Source organism: Engystomops pustulosus, chromosome 3 (genome assembly GCF_040894005.1).
Source record: "Engystomops pustulosus chromosome 3, aEngPut4.maternal, whole genome shotgun sequence".
NCBI lineage: Eukaryota > Metazoa > Chordata > Amphibia > Anura > Leptodactylidae > Engystomops > Engystomops pustulosus.
In genome coordinates, this window is record NC_092413.1 from 23,322,489 (window position 1) to 23,339,307 (window position 16,819).

Here is a 16,819-nt window from a genome sequence, read left to right on the forward strand (position 1 = left end):
AATATAAGCACATTGTCAGCACACAACATCTCATAGCAGTAGCGGGATTATGAAGTGTCTGCTTAAAGAGTCCTCGCTCACAGCCTGGGATTTTACACTAAGGGGTTAAAATTATCTTTATTTTATCACTAGGGGGTTCAAATTTGAAGAAGGACTTCAGTAATTTTAAGCACACTCCTTTCAATTGGGTCATGTGATCTTGCTAAGCTCTGATATGAGTTGAGCCATGTGATCCCACTATGGACCTATATCGAGTCATGTGATCTCTCTATGATCTGTAATAATTTGAGTCATGTGATCTCACTACAGCATAATATCATGTGGATCATGGAGCTAATATTCTGTTCAAATGAATCAGACTCTCACTTCCAGTATTTACTTTACCACACAGGCTCTCCATGGGGGACGAAGGAGGTTTACAAACTTCTATTACTAACTCCTGATGATGAATGTGCATCTTGTCTATACGATCCTATGCTGAGACAGTATGGGATTGATAGCTTAGCTTAGATAAATCTTAATGTTAAAGGAAATCTACCACCAATGAATCAGGTCTGTAAACCAAGTACACTGACATACCGGTGTGTGCCCGCTCTTCTTTTAGTATCTTATGCCATTGATTTGACAAAAAAGACGTACAAATTATGCAAATGAGCGCCTGAGGGGGCTCCGGGCTTAATTAACCCTTATACTTATTCGCATAATTTTAAAGACTTTTTTTTTGTAAAAACAAGGGAATAAAATGCTAAGAAGAGCAGTGCCAGAGGGGGTGCACACCAGTATGACAGTGTACTTGGTTTACAATCCTTCATCCTGGTGGTAGATTTCCTTAAAAATAGTAAAGAACAACTAGGGGCATTGTATACTGGATCTTCCCTAGCACCCCTCTTATGTGATGGTATCTAATTTTGTCCATAGTCTTTTTGTCACTCTTGGATCCTTTAACGGGATGTCCTAAATTTAAAAGTTATATCATGAATCCTGGAAGGGGGGAGGAGAGTTTTGTCTAGACGGATCACCAGGTCATGGACACTTATTTTCACTTAATTCACTAGAGAATCCCTTATGCTGTACGTAGATATCTTAGCAGAATGAATGGAGCAGCAGTTCCTATATCACATATGTAGCAGTTCACACTGTGCATAGCAGTCACCTCCTGTCCTGTGCTCATTTTGCAGTGTGTTTGACAGGTAATTAATAGGATAATGAAGGCTTTCCTATTCCAGGGTCATGCGATGCTATTCATCTGTGCAGTAGATTATAGGATCTGGATCTGAGCCTTTGTACAGACAAACCTGTATGTCCTGATAGACCACCAGGCTGCACGTGGGGGAGATCGAGTTGTCCTTCTGGTCTGTAGCAAAGATCTCTGGTCTTCTTTAAAAAATAAAATGCAGAATGTTGAAAAACAGCGTATAATTCCAACATTCACAATAAAATTACCATAAAACACAAAAAAATTGATACAATTTAAATTTTAATAAAATGTTAATATAGTATCAAGCCAATAAATAATGGGGGGTGTTTATCATACGCCGATCCTTGTGCGCAGATGTATGATAGTCCCGCCTCTGGTACAACCGGATACAGTAAGAGGCGGAGGCTTCGTGATGTATCCGGCATTGGTCCACACCGGACCATTCCCGCACTGGCCACGCCCCCTTCAAACCCCCTTCCAATCCCTCTTGGCGTGGAGTTGTCCGAAAGAGTGACAAAAAGAGAAACGCTGTGGCATACCGGAATGTAAATGTAATAGCCAATCACTGGCTTCAGCCTGGTTTAATTGCCCAGCATCATCATTGGCAGGCTGGTGTCTTAACTTCTATTATGTCTTAAACTTTGGTCAGAGCACCAGATGGGCTCTACCAGAGCCCCTCCACGCCCTGTCTTCATAGACAGTAACATTGTCTCCCCCTCCCTCTATCTGATTAGCAGCAGAGGATGTTGGAGCACACAGTGGGAGGGGGAAGTATAACAGCCTGTGAATCTGCAACAAAAAGGGGCTCTAATAACGCCTTCCAGAACCTTCCAGGCTCATTAGCATATTCATAACAGTTGATATTAGAAGGAAGGAGGCCATGGATAACAGATATAAGAAGATTACCACAGTCACGGTGCCTGGATCTATGAGTAATGTCCCTGGTTTATCATGATGGATTGTGATGGAAGATTTCCTTTAGAGACTTCATGTGTCTTCATGTGCTTTGTTGAAATTTTGGATACAAATCCATTCTACCCATGTTGCTTTGATTGTCCCGGAAATTGGTATACCACCGCCTGTAGTCTTCAGAAACATAGATTTTTCTTGTTTCCAAATTTTTTCACTTTTCTTTTTCATTAAAACGCTAATAACAGAAGACTTACAGACGTGGTGCAAAAAGAAACTAATGAAAACCAGGCGGTCCCCTACTTAAGGACACCCGACTTACAGACAACCCCTAGTTAAAGATGGACCCCTGTGCCCACTGTGACCTCTGATGACCTCTCTGGATGTTACTATAGTCCCAGACTGCAATGATCAGCTGTAAGGTGTCTGTAATGAAGCTTTATTGATAATCCTCGGTCCCATTACAGCAAAAAATTTTGATACACCGATTGTCACTGGGGCAAAACCAAAAAAAAATTGTCTGGATCTACAATTATACAATATACAGTTTTGACTTCCATACAAATTCAACTTAAGAACAAACCTATGGAGCCTGTCTTGTACGTAAAGCGGGTATATACTGCCTGCATAGGGTAACACAGGGGACTTGTCATCTCCCGCGCTTCTGTATGCTGCTGACGCACTCCCCACCATCAGGTACTTAGCCCCTAGCCTGAAGATAGGGGACTGATGTCTTAAAAAAAACTTTTTTTCTGTAATTTAGATCCCATTCACCCATAATTCTACCTTTGTTTTCTTAACCCGTCCAACAAGTAGTGACCACTTTTTTTCTCCACTTTTGTATTTTTTTTTTTATTATTGTGTTCATTGTAAATGGAATGGATCTACCCATAATGAATGTAACAAGTTCTGGATACAGGGTAATACGACTCCAAGGTGACGGCCCGGTTCCTTTTCCACGGCCCTTTCCATGTTACGATCCATGTGAGACAATGTTGGCACTACACAGACATAGACATTATAGAATATCTTCATCCATATAATATAAAGGCCAACTCCAGAAAATTGGAAATCGGAGATTAATCTCAATTATAAAATGGCGCTTTTATACAAGAATAGCAATGCTCTCCTTATTTCTTCACCACCATATTCCTACATCCTTAATCCAACAAAAGACTGCTAAATTATTACCCTAATATGTGCCATAGGAATGTCGGAAGTGTACGATCTGGGAACATGCTTGTCTATCAAAGCATGCTTTTCCATAGGAAATCATAGAAACCCAGGCGATTGGTTCCAAAATTACCAAATACCTTGGATTACCAGCAGAATTTGTGCTCAAAATCCAAATCGCTCAAATTCCTAAGCAAGTTTTCCAATAGGAAATCATTGAAATGGAGATGATTTGTTCCACATCCCAAACATATTTAATCACGTTTAATCACAATTTTGTGAGAGAGGGAGGTGCAGTACTGAAGAGGGGGGTGAGGGGGCTCACATAATGCTTGGATTATCACATTTTGCTTGTAAACCAGGCTACAATTTGCAGACTTGTCTAGCAAAACGCTTGTAAACCAAGTTACTTGTAATCCAAGGTTCCACTGCGATGAGCATCCAAAACAATCTCTATAGCGCTACTTTCTGATTCACTTAAATTACAGAACCATCTCTGAAGGATATACTTTGAGCATAGACACCATACATATAAAATACGAGCATTTCTCTTTCTAAAGACCCCATCCCACTCATGGACTTTGCCATTGTGCAATACTGGAGTTCTCCTGCGGAGGCACTGCAGGAAAATTAATAACCCCCATTCCTAGCAGATCACCAATCTTTACTCTCATCTTATTTTATGTAAACCCTTTAAACCAAGGGGATATCCCAAAAACAAACACCTCGTTTTGTCTTTGTTATTGGTGATCTGTCACTGTGCTCTTTTATTTGCCCTATTTGCTGGTGTTTGGGGAGACACCACAGAGCACATTCACACCTTCCTCTCGCTATTTACATATGAAGCAAATTGTTTTAATTCCCTTCCCTATATAAAAGAGTGAGGTTTCCAGGAGTTGATTTACCATCTGGTAACATGACCCTAAAAGACCTTTTGTAAACACTCTTGGAGGTGCCAAGTTTTTGAGTGTTGGTCCATTGCACTGTAAAGTGGCGCGGTAACTGAAGCCCCGGCGCCTCCTGATTTAGTTTCACGTGCTGGAGGTGATGACACCAATAGATTAACGGGACTATTGTCAGAAATACTTTTCATGGCTTTACAGCTACTGAATTGTGATTTATGGCTCCTTCATTCCCGCTAGGACTGACTGTGCCTTAAAGGGACATTCCATCAAAACTATCATTTCCCATTTGCTCCATTATAGTATTCCACACGTCAACTGTTCTTCTCCTTCCTGCCACTGGTAACATGCATTCTATCGCTGAGTTTATAGATTTCCTAAATGAAAAATTATCTCTATGCAACATGGAAAATACTTCAGAGCAGTTTTAAAATGTAAAATTTCTTCATCATTTTCTATAGGATCATCTCTGTGAGTGATTATTGTACAGATCTGAAAATATTATCAGACTCCATTTCCTGTACATTATAATAAAAAGGGAAGGACTCATTTGAGCAAGATTTTTTTGTTATTTTGTTTACATATCTGTAACTTTTAGTCCCTGCATTTGCATCACAATGTAGTCCGGACCTTGTATAAGCTGAGACTTTGGGCCACATGTATCACTAGTTTTTTCTGTTATTTTTGCGCCTTTTTATACTGGCGCACCGTTTTTGCACCATTTTTGCGATTAAACGCCAAACTAGTTGCGCAGCAAAAATAACCAGCTTTCCCTCATTTATCCTAGGAATCCAGATGTTTGCGCCTAATGATATTCATCACTTGTGACTTTTCATTTAGGCGCAAAAACGGGTGCAAAAACACTCCAGCCCGAAGGTGGCGTTATCTGATAAGAAAGCACTGAGCCCCTGTGCAGAACAGCTCATTTCTAGCAGCAGAGCTCAGCCAGACACTAGAACATATAATACAGACATGAGATACTCTGCAGACAGCAGCTGCAGACTCTATTTACAGTTCATCACCTTCTATTTACAAAACATTCTGCAAAATCCTGAGCTCAAAGCAAGAGCAAGAGAAGTTTGCAGGATTTTGCAGATAGTACTGACAAGTGTCCCCCATGTAAGGGTCCATTCACACGCGGTATGCCCGCCGTGCGAGCATACCACCGTGTGCTGGAGAGGAGGAGGAGGTGACCCCTCCTCCCTCCATAGAGAATAGCGGCGCACAGCCGCACACACGCCAAAAGATAGAGCATGCTCTATCCTTTTGCGGTGTGCGGGCCGGATCGTATCTGCACCGCGCCGCTATTGCCGTCTATGGGGACGTACATGCGGCCGCAAATTTGCGGCTGCATGTACATCCGCTCAGACGGCCATGTGAATGTGCCCTAATGCTGCACAGTATCACCAGTGTTTCTGAGGGGGATACTGTGCAGAGTTACAGGGGTGCAGCAGGAGATCAGCACTGGGGGATCCCCTCCAGGAGAAGCCACTGCTGAGGAGATCACTGGGTGCAGGGTGTCACACACCTGGGTGCTGCTGTGAGTGTTATCTTCATTCTGGGCTGTGGGAGAAGCAGAGAGGAGCTTGTAGCAGGATCACATGTAAGTGCCCGAATCTAACATTGTGCCGAAACTGCGCCAAAATTGCGCCTAAACTGTGATAACGGTGATAATTCTGGCAAAACAGTGCGCCAGAATTTAGGCACAACTACTACACTTAGGCGCACAAAAGTGATAAATGTGGCCCTTTATGTGCAGAGATGAAGCCCTGAACGTTCTGCCACCTTTTTTCAATCTCGTTCCAGTATTAGTCACAAATGAGATCTACTTTGTAGGGTAAAAAGTAGAGACAAATTTGGTGCAAATTAATCTAACCTGCGACAATTCAAAAATTTACTAAGGCAGAACCAGATCCATCATAAATCACAAGCCAAAAAAAAAAAAGAACAAAATCTGAAACCTGCTGAATGACCATGATGGATGAGGCATTATGGGATTGATAGCAAAGCATAGAAGCCATAAAAACTGTGCAATTATAATATGCTATAACATAAAAGGATATGAATCAACCATAATATGGGATAAATAATCCTTAGACAATCTCAAATCCAATCTTATGGTACTGCCCCCTTCAGAATGGGACATCTACAAAAAGGTTCCTGCCCTTTATTTTTGTAGGATTATGACATTGTTCCTATACTTTTCAGCCTCTGATAATCTCATTAGAACACAAATCTATTTGACCCACACGTCCACATTTTTATCCAGAACCCAGTCCAGCTGTGGAGCAAACCTTGGAGATTTTCCAAATGTCAGTATCCCACATTAACTAATGATCTCCCATTTCCTGCGGAGCTTACTGGGAGCAGACCACATACATACATGGAAGGCAGGAATCTGCATCTTACATATACAACATGGGCTTTGGTTTATATTCCATCATAAATGTCACCTCAGATTCTCTTGTTTGTTAGTTTTTCTTTCGGGTGATGTTTATTGAAGAGTTGTGAGGAGCGGTGGGAGTCCCTCATGGGTTGTGTTCTCCTTACATTGTTTCATAACATGTTATGAACTTTTATATTTAGGCGCCATGTTTGGTGGGTAATACATACAGCCCAAGTTGGGTTGTTCCATCACAAGATCCTCCAGTGGGCCCAAGCCCTGACATAATAATACAGTAGGGCCCTGAAGATCCAGCCAAAGACAACCTATTTGGAGGTGACTAGAACAATCACCTGATAGTAAATCTATAAATTATAGGGCTATAGGGGATGTTGATTAGATCTGACATGGAGATGCACAGGCAATGTTGGACTGGCCCACCAGAGTACCAGAGGATCCTCCGGTGGGCCCAGGCTCTAAACCAGTACTGGACCCCAAAGGTACAGCAGAATACCACTAATTTGGAGTCTGTTTCTAGAAGCTGATGGAGGGTTGGCCCCCAGCATAGTTTATCTGGTGGGCCCAAGGAACCCCAGTCTGACACTGTGCACAGGTCTACAATGGATGATGGATCGGCCCTCAGCATTAACACCTATAGTGGACCAATGGTGCCGCAATCTGGCATAGCATGGAGAGAAAAATAGGAACACGTGCCAAACTGGTTGAGACTTTCTCAGATATTGCTTCCTGAACAAATATCTTGAAGCTTCCTGGGACTATGGACAGTAAGAGGATTTGAATGACTTAGAAGGTCCTAAGCGTGCGGTAGCGGTCCATTTAGAAACGCAAACCAAAATGTAAGGAGACGGGCCACAGGCTATGGCATATGCATTTCTATGGAAAAGCATGCGATCGGTAACCAGCAACCGGTGTCTACATTTAGACAGTACCAGTCACCAGTTGCTGGTTGCCGATCGCATGAGTTTGGATAGAAACACATATGTGTCATCAGCTGTGGCCCATCCCCATGTGCTTTGATTCCATTTCTAAGTGGAATCAAATCGCTAACATGTGAACGCACCCTCACAGTATCTGCCAGAGATTTGAGTAGCTGGATCTACTAATAGGGACAATATAGAGGAGCAATTTGGCCAGTTGGGTGTCTACCGGCTTCATTGCCTCATTGACAAGGAATCAGCAAAATAAAACCTGCAGAAAATATTGGAAGCCATTTAAGGAGACTTGTGCTATCAGATATCACTTGTCAATCCCACATGGCTCACCACTTAGATGACTAGGTTTGCCCCTACCACCAGGGTTGCTGCACCTACTTTTAGTAAGAAAATTATTAAAAAGTTCTCCAAGTCACCAAATGGTCTCCATTATCGTGAACTCTGTCAGGTACACAAGTCTAAGTCTGAAGCAAACAGAAACAAAGTGGATGACCAGCACAATTTGAGTTGCTCAGGAATAAATTGATGAACCGGACTTCTATATTGTAGTGTTTAATTCATACAGCAGGTAAAGTGCAATACAATGATCAACGCGTTTCGATGACGTGCGTCTTAGTCATGACATTCAATGCGTCGAAATGATGCGTCAATCATTGTATTTGTGCCTAAAGTTATCAAACATTGTCTTCTTGTGCCTCACTTGATCATAAACCTAGATTTTACCGGCTCTGGTAAACTTCTCCTTTTGGCGGCAGCTACATTTCCAGCCATCCTTCTATCCATCTATCATTATGGAAATGATCGCATAAGAACAATTTTCTGAAATTCCGAAAAGCTGAACTTTCTCTTTTTTTCTAGTCTTTACTGTGTTTGACCAAGGATTTACAGCATCGAGAGTTTGTTCTCCTCCACTGAACATCACATTTGTAAAGTCTAGTTTGTACAGAAGAATGCACTGTCATACTCCAAATAGTAGAGAGTCATGCGTGGCCGCTGTAAAGCCGAGCATGACAGTAGATCAGCTATCACCGTGTATAATCACCATGACTTACAACCCTCCGTTATTACCCATTATTACCGGTGCAGCGTGGTGAAAGGTCAGCACTTACTGGAATGGTTTCGAATTTGCATACCTAGTTATAGGAATATCTTACATAAATATCATGTTACATTGTACATCCTATATTTGCCGATGCACAGGGGCCATATGGGCCAACAAAAATGGCAGCTCTCCATGATGTCTACTACATTGCCTTTACAATGGATTATTCTCATTTACTCAAACATCCCCTATTGGCCGGGGTCGGACTTATGGGGCAGCCACTCATCCTGAGATCAAAGGGGTGACTATAATAATTTTGGGTGGCTTCCCCTTAATTTTTGCCCTAGGGCCTAGTCTCTCCTGCTCACACATAATGCAAGGAACTATAGTACAGGCTCATTGAAGGCCAGGCTGGAATTTAAGTTTTAAAAACTAATTCTTAAATTAATTAATAAAAATGTATTACCGAGATGTAATTCGGTGATAAACCTCTCTTCGTAGAGGCCACTAGTTTACGGGATTTTGTAAGTCAGACATTCAGATGTTATAATAGTTGAGTTGGAGATGTGGAATATGCACAGGTCCCCGTTTATCTCGGTGCCTACAGGTCCACCTTTGGTGTGTTCTAAGAACCTGCTGTGTTCAGTCCCAACTCCTTATGATAATTGACCTCCCCAGGAAGCAGGCTTAGACAGTAGAGGAAGGACGGGTATGCACATACTTGATGAAGACGAAACTCTCCCATGCCGTTGTATTGTATCCTCGAGCATATTACCCTCTGCCCAGTTTCTGTTATGACTTTCATGTTTTCCCAGTTGGGTTGTATCTTGTCAGACAATCCTAGGAGACAATCCTATCTGAATTTGGCTTTGGAGAAGATCACTTACACCTAGGTTTAGATATGCACCTGTACTGTATGGCTGGAGGCCAGGAGGAAAGTGCCCTTATCTGATTGTGATGTCCTCAGATATGCAGATGTTAAGGACCTCCAGAAAATCGTGTTACACCCATGAAGATAGCTTGAAAATTTAACAAGATTTGTTGCATTATATTATCATTAGTCCAACCTGCAAGCAGGACTGGCTCCACAATTAATGTGTATGGGGACCTCCTTCTTACCAATTATGGGAGGGTAGAAGGGTTTGGGCAGGGACAGGTCAACCATTGATTGTACAAGGAGGTCGTAATGTCACTGGGAGAACTGGTCATCTAATGTGACTGCCCTCAATGTCCTGATTCTTCAGTCCCACACACTTGTGACCAAAACTAACAGAAGAAAAGAAGACCCCCTACCTTCTTACCGATGATGAGGAGGGCAAGAAGGGTTTGGGCAGGGACAGGTTTGGCGTTGACTGTACAAGGAGGTTGAACTGTCAATGGGAGAACCGGTCACCTAATGTGATTGCTCGCAATGTCCTGATTCTTCAGTCCCAAGCTCTTGTCACCAGAACTAACAGAAGAAAAGAAGGTTCCCAACCGTCTTAGCGATGATAAGGAAGGCGAGAAGGGTTTGGGCAGGAACAGTTAACCGTTGATTGTACAAGGAGGTCTAAATGTCCATGGGAGATCTGGTGATCTAATGTGTTTTTCGCCAATGTCCTGATTCTTCAGTCCCAAGCTCTTGTGACCAAAAGTAAGAAGACCCCAACCGGTAACATGGTTAGGCCCCGCCCACAACATATTCTTCCATGGGGGCCATGTTTATTTTTTGCAACATCTGTAATAATTTTTATTTCAAATAATTATTCATTGGAAAGTGTTATAGTTACCTTTAAAATGATTTTTTTTCTGATTTTCAATCTTTTTGTGGGAGGGGCTACTCCCTTGTATACCTGTGGAAAATAGCAGAACTCTTTTTAAATCTAGTGCCTCTACCAAGTTATAATCTGCTGGCAGCATGAAAAATGCGATTCCCAACATCTCTTTATTATTTCTGTCCATGATGGTGCTGTTTGTGAGAAATTTCCACTTCAATCCCTATGCTAATGAGGCAGTTGGTGTAACCAAAATGTATCCTAAGTACCTGGATCACTGTTATTCCTGTCAGGACCACTACCATGTCCATCAAATCTCTCATGAGATGCATAGGGTGAACCTGGAAGGAGAGGGAAGGGGTATAGTCAGGAATAACAGTGCTCCGGCTGCTGAGAACACAACTTTGGTGCACCAACCACCTCATTAGCATACGGATTAAACTGGAAATATCTCAGAAACAGCAGAATAGAGACTCCTAGTGCCATTCTCTACCACTTGATTGGTGGATGTGGTAGACTACCTTTAACTAGCGTGTGTCCTTTACTTTGCATAGTCATACCCTTAGTAGGTTTCCTAAATACTTACTGTGACATCCTTTCCACTTTCTCTTCCTGAGTCATTGTTTTTCTGACACTTCATTATTTTTCCATCATCCTTGAGGACACCGAGAATTTCCCAGAGGCTAAAAGTCACTTGCGGCACGGTGCGCTTCTTAACAATAACCTGTTCAGCCGCTACAACCAGATCTATGTTTTCCAATAGACACAAGTCATTGTTCTTCATAAACAATGTGCAGAGCCTTTCCGAAGGGAGAAAATTACATAATGCTCCTTCCTTATCATCCATATCCATCTATTATCAATCTATCTACAGTACCCAATCCTGAAGACACATATGATGTTTTTCTCACTATCTGCTCCAAAACACTGGGGCACATTTACTAAGGGTCCGAATCGCGTTTTTCTGCCTGTTTTCCCGAATTTTTCCAATTTTGCACCAAATTGCCCCCTGATTTTGGTGCATCGATCGCATTGTGGCACATCAGGGGGCGTGGCCGTCGGAAAACCCGACGGATTCGGAAAAACTGAATTTTAAAAAAATTGTGTCGCAAAAATACCACTCACATACACCGAGATGGAGGAAGTGAATTCCGGCGGACTTCAGCGCAGCAGCGACACAACCTTAGGGAATCAGCTTCCTGGTGTCTTGAGATGTTGCTTTTGTATTTGCCACAAAGCGTTCATTCATTACGATGCATCTTTTGTGGGAAATGCCCCAATCCTTCCACAACATGACGCTGCCCCCATGTCTCACAGTTGGGACGGTGTCCTCAGGTTTCCAAGATTCTCCCTTTTTCCTCCAAATGTAACCCTGGTCATTATGGCCAAACAGTTCTGTTTTAGTCCCATCAGACCACAGAAAATGAGGGTCTTTGTTCCCGTTTGCATTCACAAACATTAATTTGGTAATATAGAGGAGTAATAACATACATATTACTAAGCAAGATTACTATTATTATTACTAAGCAAGATTGTGTATAGCTAGGAAATGGAAGTCTATAGAAATCCCAAATATTATAGAGGTGAAAGAAAGGGTCAATATGAAAATGCACTATGAGATAACCCTGGCAAACGGATTAAAACAATGTAAAGTTAGGAAAAAGATCTGGTACCCATGGCAGATGAATACTGATGCTACCCCAATTATTTAGGGGGTGGAGTAATTGATATTAGAATAAGAAATTCCAGGATTGGACCTTATACGCTGCCAGTTCTGCACCACGAGAGAATGTATATGTTACGAGCGAATGTAAGGTTGGAATTTATGTTTTGTAACATGTAAGGATAATGTGATCCTACACTGAACTGTAAATATGTTTTAAAAAAACCCCAGAAGTTATGGCTTCTTCCTGGAAGAGTAGCCTTGGGTTGATTTGCACATATCGGACCAAAGAACATGCCTCCTTTCTGGGTGGTATAATGGCTGGAAATTTCCATTTTGTTTGTACTTATGTATAATTGCACAGATGAACAAGGTACCATCAGTTATCTGGAAATTGCACCCAAGGATGAACCGGATTTATGCAAGTCCACAATTCTCTTTCTGATATCCTGGCTGATTTTTTAAACTTTCCCTTGATGTTACACCAAGAAGTAGAGTGGGGGAGGATGGGGGGTTATCACAGCTTGTACAACCAAAAACAGATGTATTCCAGTGTATGATACATACCTCTCCCCCCCGTATGTTAGAAGGTGTGTCTTAAAATACATCCACAGGTGTGTCTCTCATTAATTCAGAAGCTTCCAAAACATGACATCATCATAGAAGCTGTCCCAAATTGATCAAAGCCATAGTACCTTAGTGTATGTAAACTTCTGACTTTGCAGAAAGTCATCACCATAGCTTGAGATGAATAGAGTAGTCGGTTGCACATAGTAATGTCGGAGCTTGCAGCTTAGCCTCCCTGACTGTATACTTATGGTATGGAAAATATAGATAATCAAAGTGCACTCCAGATAACAGAAATAGTTCTATAGTGTGTTAAGTTTATGTTTTTTTTATGGCAAGCCACAGGTGATGAGCAAAATCTCCATATATCATGGATGGACCTCATTTATTATGGATTTAATATGCTTTTTTGCTAAAGTTTCATGCAATTGCACCATAAGAAAGACTCAGGTTGGACAGCGTCACTGCAGTTTAGCTCACATTAAAAAGAATAGGAGATAATCTGCAGTAACCTGGTCTGACCACTGCACTGAGGGTGGCGCCGTATGCTTGGTGCTTTGTAATCTGCTGCTGAGAACAGCTGATCTATGGGAGTGCTGGGTTAGTTGAACCAACAACAATCTCGGTGATTATATGGTTACATTATCAATGAGAACAACCAACAAAATGCCATCGAAATCAAGTATGATAAACCAGGGGCACTTACTCATTGATCCAGGCACCGTGCATTTTAAAATGATGATGATAATGAGGCAGAAGGGCTCTGGAGGGCGTTAACAAAGCCCCTCTGTTCTATTGCTTCACAGGCTGTAACACTGTAAAGGAGCTGGGTAGATTGGGAGGCGGTGTACCAGCCTGTGGAGCTTCAGTATGGAGGGCTCTGATAACACCCCTCAGAGCCCTTTGGCTCATTAGTATAATTATCAAAGTTGATTTGAAGGAATGAGGCCATGGCTAATAAATATAAGAAGATTACCATAATCACGATGCCTGGATCTATGAGTAATGTCCCTGGTTTATCATGATACATTTTCATGGTAGATTTCCTTTATTCCAAGCACCCCTTCCCCGGTATGTTCATTCTTAGCTCTGCCCAACCCCCAATCACAAAAATATAAACCGCTTAGAAATCCAAAATGAATCTTAGAAATAAATTTAGATTTAGCGGATATTCCTTTTCCTTTCCAGCTTATAAATGCAGCAGTCCATAAGAATTTCTAGCTGTGGACAGGAAACAGTCTCTTCAGAAAGTTCCTCCCGGCATTTTTTCGGATACTTACGGAATGACTTATAGAAAATAATAACATGGATACTAAATATAACTTTTTATGAAGTAGTTGGTCACCGCCTGGAGGAAACCTGGATTTAGAAAACAGAAGTTTTCTTGAGTCTGGAGGAGGAAACTATAGTATATTATAGTATATTATTTATATCTAATGACTGGCCTGTACCGGGGCGTCCCCGATCCTACAGGGTGCCTGAAAACTTTAAAGAAAAAATACTTCAATTACCCATAAAATAATTATGGATTGTCTATTCGTAAAACACTTAATGTTTGGGGATATGTATACATTAATTGTCAACTGGGTGTTACCCTTCATAGTCAAAGGGGCGTGATCTAATATCTTATACTGCATTATGATCTCATTATGTTCTCACCTGGTTTTGCTCTGAAGAATCATATCCCACAATCGGCAGACTCACATTAATATTGTGATTCCCATCATTGCTTAAAGTGAAATTTTCACCAATCCCACCAACTCCATCTATTTGCACCCATTAACAGGCCCCACTCCTCTGATTCTAGGGCAATTGGAATTTTTTCTCTAGTCCCCACCATTCCCAAGTAACCAATTCCATCATTTTCAGATCTCTCCTGTCATATGGGAGGAGTCAGGCTATCTGTTCCAGTCTAGGACTACCCACCTGACAGTAGAGACCCCAAATATTTGAAACTACCATTAAACTATGCTTATTGGGTTCTCTATTGTCAGATGCGGGTCCTGGGCAGCAGCAGAGAGCCTGATCCTGCCCATTTGACAGTAGCAATAATGATATTCATTGATATTGTGTTGGGTGAAATCATCCCCTGAAATATAAGTGAGTGAAATGCAGTTTCCCGGGATTTCATGGTGCTCCACTTCCATTTCTTTTCTCCACTGTTCTTGTGGAAAAGTTATCCAGCGTGAATGGATTATTATAGAGATGAGCAGACCCAATGTTCGGGATCAGGGTTCGGTCACTCAACCCAGACATATTCCCAGGTTGGCGGCCGAACAGCCAATCCGGCAAATTGACACCCCTTGCAACTAGCCATGGCTACGGTTATCACCCAGGGCGTCCTCTGGCCAATCATAGACATGGCTAGTTCTAGTGGTGTCAAATTGCCGGATTGGCTGTTTGGCCGCCAATCCTGGAATATGTCCGAGTTGAGTGGCCGAAACCCGAACGTGAATTATTTTTAGTAATTTTTTTGCCTTTGATTTTAGTGTGCAGCAATGTTGCATAGAAAACCTAACAATACACATTAAAAAATCCCATGTAAAGACTTAAATTCTGAGTGTACTCCTTAATATACCACATGACATCAGTAGTGGATTCACAACAGTATTGGATTATAATATGGGCGGTATGAAGGGCTGCCCGAGGTCCAAGTCTCCGGCGGGCTCATGGAAGCCCACCCCACTGATCAAGTTTAATACTGTCCTATAGAGATATTATATAGATGGGCCTTGACCACAGCACTTCTTATTCATGTATTCCAGCTCCTATCTCACAAGAACCCTTCCAGGACCTTTAAAGGCCCTCAATCTTGCGATGCTGAGAGCCAACAAAAGGGACAGACTACTGCCCATTCTTAAAAAGCTTAGTTCTTGTACTGTATATACACACTAAGGGGGTCATTTATCGCGCGCTGGCGTATGATAGCCCCGCCACTGCTCTTGTGCAGCCCGATACATAAAGAGGCTTCGGCCTTTTGAGGTATCCGTCGGGGTCCTGTGCAGCGTTTATCTCTACGTCAGGCCCTGCCTAGTATAGAAATAAATGCAGCCAGCAACTTTTCACATGTGAAAACTCTCCGACTACAGCGAGTGCTCAGGCGTGGGGGTGACAACACCCCACGCCGTCCCACTCCTGGCTGGCCGCACCCCCCATTCACGCCCTTTCACACCCCACTGACGCGAAGGTGGTGGATTGGGGAAAATAATCGCAAGTGCCAGCAATAAGCTAGTATTTGGGATTACTTCACGTGATGTGGTGCAGAGGCCCTGATAAATATCCCCCTAAGTATCAAATCAGTAAAAAAATAAATGAGACTGGTGAGGGGCCGGGATTTTCATGGAGCCCTGGAGCATAAATTCAGCACAATAGGAAATAAGCAAATCATATAGGGGGACATTTATCAGGGCTTATACGCCAGTTTCCTAGCGCCCTGAAATAATCGCAGTTCCTTGCAAACTACCAGGGATTCTGGTTAATCCCACTTTAAGACACCTCTACGACAAGTGGGTGAGGGGGTGTTTAAAGGGGGGCGTGTCTGGTGGCCTGCAACTATTCAGACCCGAACGGTTGCAGGTAATAGGGCAGTTCTGTACCAGGCAAGGCCTGACGTAGAATGGCCGATTGGCGCAGGCACCTGGATACATCAGGAAGGAGGGGAGGGGCTTATATCATAGGCCGGGCCCATTGTGGTTATTCACCTCTGGGAAAATATGCCAATTAGGTCAGAGGTCACCTCGTATTTCCACACGTAGATTACTCCATCTTCTTTATTTCATATGTCCAATTATAGGAGTCTCTAGGGTCATAAAACCAGTTTTTTTTTCTGGACACTGGTGACCAAGGTGACATTGAGTCTCATTAAAATTCCTGACACCTCGATGGTGGAAGTGGTCACAATGTCTTAACCTATGGCTTTAGGGGATGCTGTGGGCTGTGGACATATCATACTTCTACCCAGCTTGTTGTCTCCTAGGTAGAATCTGCTGACCATGTGGAAAGCATATGGGGTATTTTTTGAAAAAAGTTTTTTTTTTTTTTTTGTATTATGTTTTTATCCAATTATAGAAATTTTTGTAGTAAGCCACAGATTTGAGAGGGGCCCATCAATGGACTGAGAGAAACAGAAGGAGGCTCCTTTGTACAATCTGCCTTCCATCTTGGCTGTTTTAACTTACGAGCTGTTTTGGATCCCAGTAGTAACCTGGTCTTCAACAATAAAAGCCCACCTGGAAGTATCAACAAAGTGAACAGATGATGTTACCCATTTAACAG